Source organism: Pelobates fuscus, chromosome 1, assembly GCF_036172605.1.
Source record: "Pelobates fuscus isolate aPelFus1 chromosome 1, aPelFus1.pri, whole genome shotgun sequence".
Lineage (NCBI taxonomy): Eukaryota > Metazoa > Chordata > Amphibia > Anura > Pelobatidae > Pelobates > Pelobates fuscus.
Window position 1 is genome coordinate 224,079,489 of NC_086317.1, and position 15,784 is coordinate 224,095,272.

The window sequence follows — 15,784 nt, forward strand, 5'->3', positions numbered from 1 at the left end:
GAGAGTTTGCGCAATTGCCTTGAACTGCGGGAAGAAATTCATGTTTTCCAGACTGTTATGGCACGTCGGTGGCCTCAGATGGCTTAGAGACCTATGAAGAGTTAGTTAAAAAAAGATTAATAATAATTCTGACGTACGTAAGTGTGGGAATGTATTACCTGCACGAAACTTGTCCGGTGGATACGGGGGTTGAAGTTTGAGGACTATGCGTTGTCCCGGAAAGCCTAATTGATGATTAGAGTGAGTATGCGACTGTGATATTGATATTGCATTGACAAGATTCTCTCTCTTACTTACCTATGTATTTGTGGTAGTGCGGTACGCAATGATTTGGTATCCAATGTTAGGGATTGCTTAGATAAAATACACGTATGGGGAACAGAGAGAGTGAGTGAGTGAGTGTGTTCCCTTTAATAACGAACTTCTCTCCCTCCCTCCTTCCCTCTCCTGCCCCAGACTTTGAATATATTGTTGTGGTTGTATATAATTATATTATATAATTTTGAGATTGGCTGCGGCTGATTGGATTGATGGCTGGTTTATTAGGGCAGGAGGAAAACTGTAATTGTGCATACTTTAAAATAGCCATGTGGATATATTTATTGTAGACTTAATTTAGAACAGGAAAGTGGTTACCATAACAAATGACTGGAAAGGAAACATGCACTAAGTGCAATTTGACTCATGAGCTAGTGGGGGTCTTTGTTTGTGAAGAGCGGGGGGAGGGGGGGTTCGGCATTCGGCACTTGTGAGTGTGTGCTTGCCGGGCCGCTCTGCTCCCCTGATTGGTGGACTGTGTATCCGACACGTATAGAACTTGTGTGTGTGTGTGGGGGGGGGGGGGGTTGGCATTTGGCACTTGTGTGTTTGCCAGCCCCTCCGCTTGCCTGACAGGTGGACTGTGTGTCCGGAGTTTAAGGAGCGACCCGGAAGAAAGGCGTGGGGGGTTTGGCATTTGGCACTTGAGTGTGCTTGCCAGCCCCTCCGCTCCCCTGACTGTGTGTCCGGAGTTACGGAGCAACCCGGAAGGAGGCGAGTGCTGGGTACTCACGTGACCGGTAGTAATTGCGGCCTGGAAGGGACGGTGGCAACGAGCTGGCGGAAGCACGGCAACTGCCCAAAATTTCTCGTGGTCCTAGTGCAGGACCTGCCTGCGGCTGGCTGAATGCCGTCGGGAAGGGGGACATTCCGTTCATCGGGATGGTGCTGGATGCGTGCAATAGGAGTTTCCTTGTTGATTTGAGGTGGCTGCTGGACCAGAACCGGAAATGGACGCAGTGGAGTCTGGGTCAATCTCAGCCCTGATTAGAGGTAGGTCTGGGTATAAATAGGCCGGTTAACGCCTCCCACAACTACAGGCTCTGCCTTAACATATATATTTACTAAATGCCAACACTTACTATTTTGGACACTGCTGCGGAGTTACACAGCGGTTTCATTTTTCTGCTCTTACTGACAGGCCTAATGGAATTATCTGTTGCTTTCAGTAATGCAACTTATAAATAAGCAAATTTCTCCTGCATTCTGTTTAAACTGTTCCAGTCTGATAATGACTCCTTTACACATATTCTAGTTTTAGAAAAGTCTGTTTTTCTAAAGTCTAAAACTTTTATTTTTGTGTGGCGACTCAGTCACGGTTCTTATATCAAACCACACTGACCAATGATAACTGGATCCTAAACTTTCACCTACAGTAATATCTGATAGCAAATCTCCATTTGTTAACACTAAATCTAGTATGGCCTCTTTACGAGTTGGCTCCTCAATGACTTGTTTTAGAGACAATCCCAGTAGGGAGTTCAGAATTTGTGTGCTCCTGGCACAAGCAGCTATTTTGGTTTTCCAGTTCACATCAGGAAGATTAAATTCACCCATGATGTGCTTGTGGTTATATCCCTTTCACACACCGAGAATATAACCACATGCACATTTGCTTATCAAACGTTGTTGTATTGTTAAAATATTAGGTTTTCTGATAATCGTAACAATCCATTCAAAACATTACTGTTGGCATGTCACTGTCCTTTTCAAACTTTCACCCAATCAAAATCAGAACAAGAAATCAAATAGCTGTCAATGTTACATACCTTTTTGTCAGATTTGTTTTGGGCATTTTTATCCGGATGTAAACATGGTATGGTAAAATTTTTCTTCTTTCTCCCACGTTTTTTTGGTAAGTCAGATTGACTACTTGTTTCATGCAGTAGAGGTGTGTATTTCTAGTAAAAGACGACATTTGTGAATTCTATGAAGTCAAAACAAAATCTTCAATATAACTCGTACTTTGACACAATACATATTTTCTATGTGAATCTATGAATGTGATGTAATGCTTTAGTTTTCTTCAAACATTTTAACCCCCAGTGTGCCAGTTACATTAAAGCTATATAAGTTGAGAAGGTATTTCCTTAAAATGGCAAGGTTTTAATCCTCCCTTATAAAGCAATGGTTATTGTATTCTAGTTTCTACAGTATTAGGACACATTTTGATGGTTACCACAACTTTGTGTGACTCATCACCTGATCCTTTTTAAAATGATGCTGCTATTCTGATCAACGAAGGTGCACCTGGCATGTATTGGTGCCTCCAAATACCATAAAGAGAAACGTTTTGTGCATAGTTTGGGGACTTATGGGTTGAAGGCATATACAGTGCTCTATTTGTCAGAACATTAGCACTTCTTCCAGTATGCATGATAATTGTTTCTACAGGTCTATGGCTATCAATATATACTTCAACTTTAATAGGCCAGCAAATCATCAAGGAAGTACTAGTGGTGTAACTTGTAATGTAGCTTTTTCATGTTCATTTTAATAATAAAGAAAATACATGTTTGCTCTAAAATTAATTTACCAACAGAAGAGAAATCATTTCCCTCCCCGCCAAATAAATAAAAAAGGAAGGAGTTGTAGTCCAATATGCTCGACAAGAAAGGATGTTTTTGTGTCTACCTAATATTTATGCCATTTTAGAGGATACAGAGAGAGCATTGCCCCCCTCCCTATTTTTACGCCTTGATGGTAGAATCCCTCCAAATGATATAGCTGGAGTTTTCCTCTTGATACATTCTTCTTAAAAAACTTAGGACTGATGACTATACTAAAAAATAAAAGTGAAAAAATATCATCCTTGGATAAAGAAATCAACATGAAAAAGAAAAACTCCCTTTTAGAGATGGGCAGGAATATAAGCAAAACTATTCTGATACTTAGTAAGATAGAAGGTAGAAAAAGAAACAAAACATTAAGATAAAAGATACATTAGGGATAAACAGGACTATGTGGGGGAAAAAAAACAAAATATAAACGTACGTCATATCACACCAATAGCGAGCCTTCTCGCACTTCACCAAATAAAGGGAGAAACCGCATTAAAATGAAATATCATCAAAAACATTTCCAACACAGACACTTATGTACCTGACCCCTTCGAAGAAAGTTACTTTCAGCACCCCAGATACTACAAATCTGGATCAGCCATGCAAAAAAAATAAAAAATACTCCACCACTGCAACGTCACCTCACCTCAACACCAACCGTATAAAAAAGTCTTGCACATTGACCAAATACAAAATTACTCCAAGGCATTTTCATACCACCACACGAAGAGATTTGACCACTGAATTCATATTGGATTTCGCTTCTCCTAAACCACTGTAACGGCACCGCAGGCATAAAAGGGGTTAAAAGCCGTTTAGGAGATATTACCCTTCCATATATACAGGCAGCTACCAAAGACACCAATCCGCCGAACAGCAAACCATATGAATGCCGTAAACAGCAGAAAAGGAAAAACCATACGAATAGGTTTACACTCCTATCAGTCAAACTGGAACAGCATACAATAAATCCGCCCAAGAACGAGACAAGGCTCCGTGTTGAGGGTCAAGCAGTGAACAGACACAGCTGTGGGTTTATTGTTCTTATATACACATTAGTACCACCCACAGGGTTTTGGAAAACAACCAATAAACACGTACAATACACTCAGACACTCATCCACATTGGTCCATTGCTTCAAAAGATAGATCGAAGTCCTTTGTGACCAAAGGAAGCATGGCTTTTCTGCCCAAAACCAGTTCCACAGAGTCTATCCTGGAGGTAATTGGGAAGTAATCCAATTATCTCCAAGGACAGAGGCAAAACTCCATTAAGCACATGGCAGTAAAATACAATAAAATACACATAAAATATTACATAAAATACAGACATGCAACATATCCCCAGATAGCTTAGGTCTGAGCGCACATTATTACTGAATGGCTCTCAGACCACACACATACAGTTCAATTGCCATGGAGCCAAAGTCTTTTATTACACGAATAGGCTCCATGGCATAGCTATCTGGTTTAAATTAGTTCATTCCGTAATTCCGAGAATCTACCGAACGCCAGAGCAGAAATACATGAATAGACCTTTCTGCATAGGAAAACAAAGTATTTAAATGCCGGTCCATAGTCAAAAGGCAGCAGGCAGGCAACCATGCTCCTTCAATGCACAGTGGCGAGATTGGGCACATCACAACCACAAAGAAAAAAACACCACCACTCATTTTCTAAGACCCAATACTTCCAATAGACCATTTAAAAAGCTCCTCTATCCCCTAATGATTTAAGAAAAAGAAACAGATTCTACACCCTTTCCTCCAATTATACAGAGGACCATTTTTAGAAATGGGTACCACCTCACTTACCATACCCCATAGAGGAAAGGAAGAATAAAAGAAGCTTAACGCCAGAGGAAGGAGGAAGAAGAATTCAAGAAATGAAGCAGAGAATAAAAACTACTCAGCACCCACATCTTACATCAACATCAGGTATTTTTAACTTATCTAACAAAGTTCTAAATGCTACAGAAATTGCAGTCCTTAGTAAATGACTCAAATATGCCCCTACCTGCAATTGCAATCATTCCTCTGCCTTCATAGACATTAACAAATTCATAAGACATGCTACTCTAAAAAGATTTTATGCAAGTCACGATAATCAAAATACCACTGATACGGCCAACTTTCCAAATATTAATGCAACTGATACATACATGAACCTTAAACCCAAATCTGCCTTCTTTTCGTCCAACTTAAAGTCTGGCAGTGTTGACCTTTTTGAAAATTAGTAATAAAAAACCTAAAGGACATCAAAACATGAAAAAAGGAAGCCTTAGAACACAAAAAAAAAAAAAAAAACACATCGTTCAACTTGACAAAGGTGGCAGGTTTGTGATTTTATCTTCAGAAGCTTACATAAAAGGAAGCACTTTCCCAATTAGAGGACAAAACTGTATACATAATGCTCCTCCCAACCTCTGACATAAAAGCCATCGTAACTTTTCTTTTTACAAAGGCTTATAAAATCAAATCATCAAGAATGATAATTCCATTCATTTTTTTTTTTACCAAAAAATAATAGAGTTCCCACAGTAACAGTGATCAACTCTATCCTGTCCAATCTATCAGAATAGCTCAACATCCACCTACAACCCTATGTGTCTGCTATGAAATCCCACCTCAAAGATGGAAGGAGTCTGTTAAAGTTTTAAATGATTTGATGTGGAGATTCTTTTGTTTTATTTACTAGTGATGTACAATACCTCTACACGATCATTCCTCACAATTTAGTGTGTACTTCCATTAAAAATATTCTTGGGGAGGGTGGCAAGAAGAGTAGGGAAGGACACCCAGATTTCTCCTTCTCTTATAGATTTTATTTTCAAGTGATTGGTCATAATTTTAAGAACTCATCATTTCTGGTTTTAGGACTTAATCTTCAACTACAAGGCACAGATTTTGGTATGCAGGTAGGGCCGAGCGACGCTAATCTTTTTATGGCTGATTTGGAGGAGACTTATCAAGAATAACTCTAAAGGGATAAAAAAAAACAAACAAAACAAAAAAAAACCACACTATAGAAGATATCTAGATAACGGGTTTGGTTTTAATCTCGGATGGGACAATAGATAAATTGTTTACGTTTTTAAACAATGACAGGAGGCATCAAACTACAGACTTCAGCACCACAAACATACCTTGCATACCAAAACATTTTTATTTTATTTTTTTAAGTACACACAAATACCTACATAAACACCTCAAGCTGCCACTACCTTTCCCTTCTTAAAGGAATTCCTAAGAGCCAGTTAGTGAGATTAAGTATTATTAGAAAAATTATAACAAGGATCATATAGACACCCTAATTAGAAATAATTTTGACAGGAATCACCTCATAAATTCACTCACTAAAAATATTGTTTTACCCATTGTTTAAGATGAAAAAAAATTAAACACTGGCATATTTTAAAAGAAGATTATATTTTAAAAATGTTATTTCCCCAATTTTTATTGATTTTTCATAACCGGTATAAGAACACAAGTGAAGAAGAGCTCATATTAGGTTAGTGAAACGTAAGTAGTGAGCAAGTATGGCGCTTCCAAGGGAATAAATTGCCTTAAGGGTGTAATAGGCGTTTCCCCAACACCTAAACCGTGAAATATAAAACAATGTGTATAACCACAGTGTATAATACACCCTATAAGTTTGTTAAAAAAAACAAAACAAATGTATATACTTAAACACACAGTATTGGAGATAGTAATATAGCTCAAATTCAACCTATATGGACAAAATGAAAATACAACACAGACTGTAAAATCAGCTGAATAGAAATGTACTCCATGGTTAAACAAACAAATTTGAGAGCAGTCGTAGGCTCTGTATGATATTCCCAAGGGTACCTGTATAGGCAGAAGAGGCAACTTGTAGACTGGTCCAGTTAAGGAGTCCACCCAGTAAGTAGACAAATAGCAGCACCAAGATCACTAAATGGAATTTATTCAGGACTTATATAAAACCATTAAAAACAAAGTAATATATATGAAAAGTCCATGAAGTAGAGATCATATGTTTCGACTGTAAAAAGTCTCTCCATGTCTCTGCAATGTCCTGTATCTGCTGCTGTTTAAATAGCCCGCTCCTTTACTTGTCAATAATTCACATGTGGGTGGGTTTTGATTGGCGAGGGAATTTGTGATCATTTCCTGTTTGGATGGCAATATCGGCAGGACGCCCTTCCATCATTGGGACAGGTCAGCCATCTTTGTTGTGGGCTTTCTGCCCAAATGTCACTCAAACACTAAGACTAGAGTTAAAAACTGGTACTTAAAGGGTGGAGGCTGACTGCTGAACTGGCTGGTCACACGCTGCCCGAGCTCTGGGCCTGAGAGAATTGAAAAAAATAAAAAATAAAATAAAAAACACCCTAAACAGTTTCATGTCGCAACAAGCCATTCGTACACTTTCTGGGGACACCGGGCTTGCAGCTTCACAGCAGATGGTCAGTAACTCCATGTCAGATCAAAACTGCGGCCTGCAGGAGGGAGAGGCAGCTGCTTCCCTTGTCCTCAGGTCGACTATGGAACTCAAATATGATCCCACCCCCCAACCTATGGACTGGCAAGGGTTATATCGGTCCTCCCTGAGGGGAAACCATACTCAAACCGTCCAGACCCAAGGGGTCCAGTAGAGCCGGAATCCTGCACATTGAGAGCCAATATGGCTACCGACACGATGCCCAAGACCTAGGCCACACAAGTAGACAGCATCGCAAAGGCCTTTGCAAACTTCTAGTCTCAATACTGGGGAAAAACCCTACAGAGCAAGACAAGGTCTGCAACTGCAGCTCTGACCCAAACCAACTCCTCACGGAATGAAAAGACACCAAGATGGGCAGGGCTCAGGGCTACCACAGTACGGCTTGGAAGGAAGCAGAGGCATCACAAAAAAAGTCCCCACGCAGACAACTCTGACCAAAAGAAACCTGCTAAATAATAAACAAGCAGATGTTTGCTTACCCTTTTACTGTAAGAATATATAAATCTTGATGTAGGGCAATATGTAAAGAAAAAAAATTATAGAACAATTCTAGTGCAGATAGTACTTAAAAACAGTGCTGGATCCAAAATACATATAAGTAGACACTCACAATATTCAGTGCCTGAGGATAAGGCACTATATGAATGCAGATGTGCTTTTATAGGAAGCACCACACCACCTTGGATGAAATTAGGATCTCAAGGCAAGCAAAACAAGAGATTACGGTGCAGTAGGTATATATCAATCAGACTTGGGATCACTTTATAGAAGGGACTCTCACCTTAATAAGAGCCCATATGTGCCTTGGCTCTCAGGTGTAAATGCCTAGTGTCAAATTGTGGGGTGACACTCCCCAATCTGGAACAGGACAGACCTTCAGAAGATGCTAAAATCCACTATCAAAATAAAATCTTCATAAAAATACTTAAATAAAAGGGAACCTATCAGTCTATGGTAGTGCAGTCCTTGTGTGCCAAAATGCGTTTCGCGGTGAAAGCTTCTTCAGCTGGCTGTGAGGTCTTCCAGGTCCAGGAGTGCATTTAAATATCTGTGCTTAATTCATCTATTGCAGTCACGTGATGTATGTCCTCCAACCATTGAGCTTGTGGGCAGAATGCCCTTGCTGTGCCGAATGTGGTGCTTATTCTTCGTACGCCGGAAGTGAAATCACTTCCTGGTGGTCTTTGACGATGTCTGTCTCCGGCTGAGTCCACCGGAAGTGATGCGGCTAAACTTGTGGCGCGTCACTTCCGATTTCGTCAGTTAGTCTATCAGCAATACTCACAGTCCCCTATGTATATCTTCCCCCTCAGTGAAGTTAAAAACGTCTATGTTGGAAATAGGAAGGAAAAGGGAAAGGGAAAGAGGGGTATAAGGAGAATGTCAGACTGGGGTATTTATAGTAACAAGTATGGTAATTCATGTAAGCACATAAATGAAATAAGTATTTTGTACACTTATAAAAAGGTGCTAGAAGGAATTGTTAATACAATAAAAGATGACAGATACAAATTTGCGGTTTAATAGAAAGGTGTGTAGCTCAAAGTCGGCATTAAGGCCACCTAGTTGTAATGAATTTAAGTTAAAGATCCATTCCATTTCAGCCTTGCCCAGTTTTTTTTTTTTTATTCTTTATTTTTGTTCGTGCATAAGGGTAACAGGCGAATTTGTACTGCCACAATAGCTGGTACAGTCAAGTTTGCATGCAGTCTTAATCACATGGCATTAATGACATTGCACGTTTTTTTATTTTAAGTAGTTATGTAAACAAGATAATATCGTAAGCTTAGTAGTGATAGCAAATTAAAGACTTCGACAGACAGAGAAACAGTTATGTGTCCTATTAACTTTGCACAGTTTTATGGGTTAATACAGGAATGTAGGAGCATGCTAAGTCTATTGAGGCTATGGAGTGTTATGCAGGCTGAACATTATTATACATAGCCCTATAGAGTGTGTATAGGTTGTGCTTTGTTAAAAGTTTGGCACATGTTTATACTAGTGTTCGTCGATAGGCATACAAAAGAAACTGCAGTGGGTTAGCGTGTGAGTTGCAGAGCATAGCATATGAGCATGGGAGTAACACTATTTCTCAGGGGAACAAGAAAATGTCCTTAGTAGCAGGTAGGGACTTTATGAGGCATAGGGTGAATGATTCATCTGTGTTGTCAAATGTCCCAGTCAGCCAACACCTGCCAGATATATGTCACAGCCATATGCTTTGCCGCCTCTCGGGGGAGTGAGTGGACCAAACACTCCCGTTCGTTGGGCAGTGAGTTGGCTACGTGCTGCCTCTAGGTTTCCTGGTGGCTTGGAGTGGTGAGTGTTTGGGAGTCCTGTGTGTGCCTTTAGACCTGGAGGGTTGCTGTTCTGAGACGGAACCTGCCTGAGTGTGCTAGGGCGGTTCTTAGAGAGGACTTTTTGCGGGTGAGAGGGGTGGTGATGGGGCAGCCCTGGAGATCTTCTCCGTTGAGGCTTTGGGCAACTCACCAGCGATCTAAGAGTCGGGCACTGGGGCTTTCGGCGTTTCTTCCGCCTCTCACTCCCTGCTGTCTCGATCTTTCTCTGGTTCTGCACCGGAGCTGCAGGCTGCTGTGTAATGTCCTTTGTGGCTAATGCCGGTGGGACTTGTGTCCGGGTGTCTCTGCGGCTGGTGAGTTTGGGCCAAAAATTGCTGAATAGACGGTCTAGCGGCTCCGACAGTGGAGGCAAGCTGGGCTTGGATGCTGAGATCCACGTGGTCTCCGCCATGTCGTGAGTCAGCGGTCCGGCGGTGCAAGGTGGCTGAGCTCTGTTTCTCTGTCCTGATCCACATGCTCTGGTTGCCGGGATATCCCTCACCGGCAGGGGGGGGAGAGAGTGTTCTGGGGAGACCTCCTTTGTTACAGGCTGCAGTCAGCTGAGGAATCGTCCGCCTCCCCCATGCTTCCTGAGTAGGCCTCAGGTCCATCCCCTGGAATCGGTCGCATTTTGTGGTCCCAGGCTCGGTTATGCATTGTCTGGATATTAAGCCCCAGTGTCTGGGATGTAAAGGCATTGAATTTGCAGGTTTTGCAGCGATTTTGCTCATTTTTCAGGCTATTTAGACAGGAGCTCTGCTGAGGTGCGACCACTTTTTACCACATTTTCCCCTCTCCACTTGACAGTCATTTTCTGGATGCCCATAAATTGTAAACCTCGTGGGTCACAGTTGTGATGGTTTTTAAAATGTGTGGATACACAGTGTCCTTCATATGCTTTAATATTTCTAGTATGCTCTTCCACTCTAACGTTGAGAGTTCTTTGTGCAACCCACATAGGTGAATCCGCATGGGCATATTAATAGATATACAATGTTTCTGGTATGACATGTAATTAATTCTAATCTTGTAATTTTTGTGAATTCTTTGTAAGGGATTGTTAATCCCCTAGTGACCAGACCGTTTCTCAATTTTCTTACCATTAAGGACCAGGGCTGTTTTTACATTTCTGTGGTGTTTGTGTTCAGCTGTAATTTTCCTCTTACTCAATTACTGTACCCACACATTATATACAGGTTTTCTTGTCATTAAGTGGTCTTTCGAATACCATTTTCATCATATATTTACAATTTCTTTAATAAAATATGAAAAAAAAATTATATATATATATATATATATACACACACACACACATACATATATACATATATATATACATATATATATATATATATATATATATATATATATATATATATATATATACACATATACACACACATACATACACACACACACACACACACACACACTTTCTTACTTTGACCCCCAAAATCTGTTCCGCATCTACAACCGCCAAAAAACACCCATAATAAATAAATAGTTTCTAAAATTTAGTTCTGAGTTTAGAAATACCCAATGTTAACATGTTGGTTTAGCTTTTTTTGCAAGTTAAAAGGCTACAAGTAGAAGGGTTTCTAAATCTATATTTTTAAAACGTATCAATAGTGATATTAAAACCCTTATTTGTCATAAATCTTTGACTCACACCTCACATTTACATTCTTTTTTTAAAAGTAAACAACCCAGGGTATTCAATATGGGGTATGTCCAGTCTTTTTTTAGTAGCCACTTAGTCACAAACACTGGCCAAAGTTAGCATTTATATTTGTGTGTTAAAAATGCAAAAAACTATTATGAACACTAACTTTGGCCAGTGTTTGTCTGAACATACCCCATTTGCAATACCTTGGGTTGTCTTTTTTGCAAATGGGGGTAATTCTCATTCCTGGGCTACCATACGCTCTCAAAGGCAACATAACCAGAAAAGATAAGGAAAATAAATACGAATATTTTTAAGAAAAAATAAAATAAAAAGGACTTGGGGCTCCCTTAAAGATCATTTGTGGTTTCTCTGGTAGGGTGTCGTATTGTGTTGGGTCTTGTCTCAATATTGGCCAGTGTTTATGCACAATTTTCTTTAATAGAGGACAGATTATTAAAATTACTCAAAATTGGTACACCTTTATTCTCCCTAGTTATGTCTTTATTCTTGTATTTTAAAAGGCAATTTCTTTCAGTGTTTAAAACTATTTTCTTGCTTCCTCGTTATATCCTTTTAAAAAGTCTCTCCGTAGTTTGAACGCTTGTTCAATAAAGTGCTCTTCTTTTGTGCAATTTTTTTATTACCCTGAGAAATTGAGACTGAGGAATAACATTTAACCAGGGTGATTGTAGCAACTGGATGATTGAATAAAACTATTTACATCCACAGGTTTGAAGTATGTTTTTGTGCATATCCGATTATTTTCTATAAATATATGGAGATCTAAAAAAAAAAAAAAAAAAAAAAACACCGATGTACTAGAAGTAACTGTAAGGGCTATACCCCAATCATTTTGGTTAAAATAGCTGAAAAAGTTCTTTTGGGCCATTCCAAATTTTAAAAAAAATTATGTAATGTGTAGCGACAATATTAAATCCCACGATCTCCGCTGGTATTGAAGGTAATCCACAGTCAGCGCTGAAAAGTAAGGCAATATCCCAAATCCCCCAGTAACCGGACGAAACAGTCCTGGGAGTCAACTGAGGTCTTTATTCACAGCTTCCAGTATTTATGCAAGTCCCCATGCAAGGGGTTTCCTTACTGACATAGCAGGGGTAATACAGTAAGGGACTACATGGGGGACTTAACATTTGGAGTATTTCTCCCATCAGGCACTGCTGCACGAGAGGGATACTCCCACTGAAACACCACTGTTGAGACAAAGGATCCAAGAGGGCCGACCGCCGCGTGGTCGGTAGCCCAACAATGGCCATCTAGGAAAACCTTTAATTACGTCCCACACGTCCCTCTACGGGTGGTCTATTAGGGGGGCCTCATTCGGTTTACGAACAGCCCGTACAGTCGCTGTTCGTGAAACGAAATACATGAATGCTAGTTGCTTACGGCTGCTAGCATACAAATTCTATACACACACCACAATATACACCAAAGTTATACACATATCACAGCGATTATTACAGACAACCTCTTTATACATATAGTTCAGTATCCTAGAAGTGGCTAGGTTTGCCACACTATGTAACGGCAATAGGTGACCAGATTGCCCAGTTATACCCTTGGTGAACTAATTAACATTCCCAATCCACCATAAATAATTTGGTATAACTGGGTGCTAACCAGGTCCCCATCACCGCACCACAGAATTGGAGATAAAATTCATTAACTCAGAAATAATTGTTAAAATCAATTTGATGCCCTCAATAATAAAAATGTATTTGTTCTGGTTTAAATAGTTTAGACTTAAATATTTGGTTGCCTCACAGCCTTTTGCATGTGCTATGATGGTGTACAGTGAACCAACGTCCACTGTCACTAAAACATATTGATCCTGCCATTGAATATGATTTAAAATCTGTAAAATGTTAATTGTGTCTTTAAAGGTAACTCACTCTTCTGGACTATAGACTGGAGGCATCTGTCTATGTATTCCGAAACTTTGTTGGATAGTGAGTTTATGCCAGATACTATTTACCTCCCAGGGGCAATATGTGTGGTGCTCTTATGAATTTTGGGCAGGTAATAAAACACAGGTATTCTATATTGAGACACTTTTATTCTTTTTCTACTTAAAATACCTTGTTCTTTCCCCTTTTCAAATATTGCACACATTTTTCTTTATTATCCCGTGTATATCTAAAATATAATGATTACAAAAAAAAATTGAAAAAAACAAAAAGGAAATAAAGGAAAATAAAGAAAAAAAATATATATATAAATAAGAAATGATAAAAAAAAGCGTAAGCTCAATCTATATTGAGACTTTGAGGTACTAAAGTTTTAAGTTAAAAAATCCACCTCCCTTCCACTTTACTAAGCTTTTTAAAGTCATCTTCACCCCTCTTGATGACCAAGTATAAAACTATGTAATGAGGCATCATTCAGCACCATGATGTTCTGCAAAATGTGCGGAGACACCATGTTTAGCGTATTTCCTTTGTATATTATTTTCTTATTTGTATAGCACCAGCAAATTTCGTAGCGTTGTACAATGGCCATGTGTTCACGTATACGAGTTTTGTAAGGTCTTGTCATTCCCACATATTGTAGACCACAAGAGGAGATACACCACATTTGATAAATGACAAGTTAATACCGAATTGATTTTATATACTTTCTAGGTTGATTTAGATTTTTTTTTTTTTTAGGTGATATTATTCTTCATTTTCAGTTAATATATTGATTATTCATTTGACATGTCAAACACCGCCTTTCCAACTTAAGAGGAATTTTACATTTTAGCAAACACCCTAAGTATATTGGAGTAGTCAACAAATAGTCACTATATTATTCCAGTGTTTAACCATTGTTTAAGCCAGTTCGCTTTCCCTATGCATTTAGATACTCAGTGAGATAAGTGTCTGTCTAAACTATGTACTCTTCTCTATTTTTCTCCTATAGATTCACAACACATTTCTTCCCTATTATATACTATTGTTTTTTTATTTAAGTACCAGTTTTTAACTCTTAACTCTAGTCTATTCGTGTCTAATAGTGGCTTTTGGGTATAAAGCCCACGGAGATGGCAGACATGTCCCCATGATGGATGGAATGTCCTGCAGATAGTACCATCAAAGAGAAAATGACATGAAATTCCAGGAAAGCAAGCAACGTCACATGTCGCGCCGGAAGCCGACTCACGTGTGAATTATTGACAAGTAAAGGAGTGGGCTATTTAAACAGCAGCAGATACAGGACACTGCAGAGACATGGAGAAACTTTTTACAGTCGAAACATGATCTCTGCTTCAAGGACTATTCATATATATTACTTTGTTTTTTTTATATTGTTTTATACAAGTCCTGAATAAATTCCATTTATTGATCTTGATGCTGCTATTTGTCTACTTACTGGGTGGACTCCTTAACTGGACCAGTCTACAAGTTGCCTCTTTTGCCTATACAGGTACCCTTGGGAATATCATACAGAGCCTACGACTGCTCTCAAATTTGTGAGTTTAACCATGGAGTACATTTCCATTCAGCTGGTATTTTCATTTTGTCCATATAGGTCTAATTTGAGCTATACGACTATCTCCAATACGGTGTAAGTATATACATTTTTTTTAACAAACTTGTAGGGTGTATTATACACTGGTTATACACATGGTTTGGTCATATTAGGTTAGGACATAGAATCATGTATGTAACAAGTTACATCAGCAATACAAGGGCAAGGGGGAAGGTGGAAGAAGGTTAACACTATCTACTAATCCCAGCATTAACATTAATTCTAAGTTGGTTATTTGGTTTTCTTCACAGCCATGACTTCCACCAGACAGGCAGAGAGGGCAGTCAAGTCGTTAAATTAGTGTACGGATACTCCTGTGTTGCCCCTGAGGTTGACACAATGTTTCCAGTCCAAAATATAAATATGGGTGTAGCTCTTCCCAACCCCATGCACAACTGTTACACAAGTGCGCCCAGGTGGGCGTAGTAGTCTAACCATGGTTGCCACGTGGTTTGAAAGGACCTGTATGTTGTGGAAGAATCTATAGCCATATGTTCATATGTGTAGAATAAGTGTACTTTTTCTACTAGTAGAGATTTTGAGGGGCATGTCATTTATTTCAAATTGAGGGCAATCATGTGTCTGGCTACCAAAATAATTAAATATCCTATTTGCTTGGAATATTTGGGTAGTCTGTGAGGGAGAAGGAACAAGCACATGCCAGTGTTCAGTACTATATATATCCTGCAATTTTTCATAATTCCTTGTGGCATAGCAGGCGTATGAAACAAAATATGCATACACTCCACATTCAGGTAATCTTAACGGTCACTTTTAAATGTAAAATAAATCCCCAGAACCCCCCCATTGACTGTACAAATGAGGCTTGCAGCACCATAGTGTATTGAAGGAATCCTTTGCATGCGACAATGGTAAAATGGGTA

The 15,784-nt window shown here is 39.2% G+C and overlaps 1 long non-coding RNA gene across 1 annotated transcript in view; it reads right to left on the reverse strand.

Moving 5' to 3' along the window:
* Positions 1–2,112: 2,112 nt before the first annotated feature.
* Positions 2,113–15,784, reverse strand: part of LOC134591893 (uncharacterized) — a 38,339-nt gene continuing 24,667 nt past the window's right edge. The window contains exon 3 of the long non-coding RNA XR_010088600.1: positions 2,113–2,219. This is a non-coding gene — a long non-coding RNA (uncharacterized LOC134591893). The remainder of the gene's footprint in view (positions 2,220–15,784) is intronic.